This window comes from Rhipicephalus microplus, unplaced genomic scaffold, assembly GCF_043290135.1.
Source record: "Rhipicephalus microplus isolate Deutch F79 unplaced genomic scaffold, USDA_Rmic scaffold_62, whole genome shotgun sequence".
Lineage (NCBI taxonomy): Eukaryota > Metazoa > Arthropoda > Arachnida > Ixodida > Ixodidae > Rhipicephalus > Rhipicephalus microplus.
In genome coordinates, this window is record NW_027464635.1 from 145,917 (window position 1) to 149,038 (window position 3,122).

At 44.5% G+C, this 3,122-nt stretch overlaps 1 non-coding gene across 1 annotated transcript; it reads right to left on the minus strand.

Annotated features, from left to right (window-relative positions):
- Positions 1-1,930: 1,930 nt before the first annotated feature.
- On the minus strand, positions 1,931-2,004 carry TRNAS-ACU (transfer RNA serine (anticodon ACU)). Its single transcript has one exon. It is a non-coding gene; the product is annotated as a tRNA-Ser (tRNA).
- Between the last annotated feature and the right edge of the window lie 1,118 nt (positions 2,005-3,122).

Consider the following 3,122-nt stretch of genomic DNA (forward strand, 5'->3'; position numbering starts at 1 on the left):
GAGTATTTTGCAGTCAGTGTTGGTTAGCGAAATGGGCCTATATGACAAAACGAGTTTTATATTTGCTTCGTAAAACGTCTTAGGTATTAGAATGGTGTGCGTCTCGGCAAATGAAGATGGTAATGGTTTGATTGCGTAGGCTTCCTTGAAGACAGCTTGTAACACTGGTGAAACTTCTGTTTTAAAAGCTTTATACCACATCGCACCAAGATCGTGAGGCCGCGGTGACTTCCCAGTTGCGAGATTATCTATTGCATATTCAATTTCAGAAACGGTTATAGGCCTCTCTAAGGCTTCTTTCGTTTCGAGGGATAATTGCGGCATCCGGCCCAAGAAAGTGTCCTTGAACTTCGTAACAACTACTAACACGGCTGCGAAGAGACCCTTGTAATACCGAAAGAAAGCTTCAGCGACAGTGCTGTTAGTATTTAGGAGAATTCCATTTTCTTCTATTTCGTCGATGTGATAACGACGCGCTCGTGATTTCTCGATTCCAAGCGTGCGCTTGGTAGGAGTCTCCCCCATAGCCCACGCCTCTGCTTTCGCTCGAATAAGGGCTCCTCTGTAGCGTTCCTGCTCTACTAGCTGAATTTGTCGTTTCACCGTTCGAATATCTTCCATATATGCACCGGGCTCCTTGCTATCTAATGCTATCAATTTCTTAAGCGTTGTTTTGAGTTCATTTTCTTTCATTCTTTCTTGATGTTTTAAAGTACTAGATCTCGATATGTCTTTCATTTTAACACTTTGCTTCAAAAGCTCCCATTCCTGTTCAACATTGCCGGCTCCGATCCCTTTATAGTTCCTAATTCCCTCAATCACAAAATTATTAAAAATGTCATGCCGAAGTAGTTTAGCGTTAAACTTCTATAAATCCCAACTAAATTGGTTTTCTTTTTGTTTAAGTCCCACGTTACATTGTACAGGGCAATGGTCAGAGAAAGAGACAGGTAAGACTGTGTAACTATTGCTTTTAGCTAGCGTCTTCCCTGCCATGTATATTCTATCAAGACGTGCGTGACTGGTTCCCTGAAAATGCGTAAATCGAACTTCGCGCCCTGCTTCGAGGCACTCCGCAACATCATCAAGGTCAGATTCATTCAGAAAGTCATAGAGCACTTTTACGCTTCTGTCTCGCACATGGCGGTTATTAATTCTATCCTTCGCGCTCAATACACAATTGAAATCCCCCAATAAAACAAGCTGTTTTGGTGTCCGTAAATGTTGCTTCATTAACGTAAAGAAAGTTTCTCGGTCTGCCTCCACGTTCGGCGCATAGACACAAATGACGCGCCTTTCAATTTCGCTAGTACTAAAATCACAAGTCACTGTTCTACCAGAGTCACAAGAAAAGTGACTTTCAACAATCAATGCCGGAATCTTTTTACCAAAAAGAACACAACCGGCCGAAGTTCGATTTGCGTGACTAACTATGGCTTAATATTTAGACGTAAACCGCAGCACCATGCTCCGGGTCTCCTCTTCACCTCCCACTTTTGTTTCCTGCACGGCTAACACGTCAATATCTTGGTCAATTAACAGGCAATACACTTGAGCCTGCTTTTTCCTGGAGGCCAAACCTCGGACATTTAAGGTTGCAAAGCTCAATGCCCAGTGACTAACCATCGTTACTCGCTAAAAAAAGGAGGGGGTAGGCCCGGAGCATGGTGCTTACCATTTATGTCTAGCTCCCTGCTAGACGTCTCCGGGGCCATCCGGTGGTCCCGCATCAGTTAGCTGCTGGTCCCTTGGAGTGCCAACCGGTCGGTCCCCAGGTAGATTAGACTTCGCTCTGAGGCCCGAGCGCCGTGCCGGTGTCGCCTTCGCTGGTGGTCCCTCAACTTTGCTCTTGTGAGCAGTGCCCGCAGATTGCTCCAGCGAACGCTTGACCGCCGAGCTCGTGTTGATCCCACGTTAGTCTTTACTCTCGAGGCACCGGTGAGAATTGAACTCACGATCTCCTGTTTAGTAGACGGGCGCCTTGACCAACTAAGCCACGGAGCTTTTTTTTCTTTATTGCTTTTAAATAACTTCAAGCAAAATGATTATACACAAAATATATACACTTATTAAAACACCAGCATCAGCTTGGCCAGTGTACTTGGTTTAAAAAGGCTTCACAGAAGCCAATTGGTTCAGTACAGGTAACCATTCAGGGGGTTCAGGCTGCGACATAAACAAGTCTCTTGTATACAGCATACTCTCAACAAAATAGTCTGTTGCTGAATGAGCGTCTATACGATTATGTCGAACATCCATTCTTGTCTTCCACACACTATGCATGCAAAGCATCATTAACATGTCAATAGGCACTTCCCCTGCAGCTGCACACGGAAGAAAACGGATTCCGAAAGCGTTTATATGTAGATCTTTTTTGGAGTCCGTTGTAGTACGTCCCTCAAGAAAACAGCATCATGGTAATCAAGAAAGATATGATTTATCGTTTCTGGTTTGCCGCAGATTAGATAGTTGACAGACCGCGGTACAAAAAGCCCTTTACTTTTCAGCCAGGGCAGTACAGGGAGAGTGCCGGTATGCACTTGAAAGAAGAATGTTTTGACAGCGGGTCTGACCAGCATGCTTTTAACACGCTTTAGCACGTTATGCTCAGAACCTAGCCTTCACGGAGCTCGATAGACCGGCACTGGTAAGTAGACATCAAGAAGGCCACGATACAGTTTCTTTTTAGGCACGCCGAACAAGTATTCATACGAAAACCTTTCCTTGAGCAGGCATGTAGCCGTAACTACTTTTCGCAAATAAGGACTCAGTAGTCCATCTTCGAAAGAAAAGGATGACATGATAAAATCAGGTGAGGGGTTCTGCAGTCTTGCTTGTATCACTGTTATAAAGAAATTGTCAGTCTTGTTACGAGCAAATATGAATCTGCACACCAACTGCTTGAAAAACAAATGTAAAAGGCCCAGACCACCATATTTTAGCGTACGAAATAAACTGCACCAGCTCGTGCACTCCCACTGCGATCCCCATATAGAGGTCGCGAATACTCGGTGCATTTTTTGGACTGAAGTACGGGTCAGGGTTAACACCTCTAATACATAGAACACTTTTGCAACCAAAAATACGTTGCACACGGACGCTCCGGTGAACATAGCAAAATT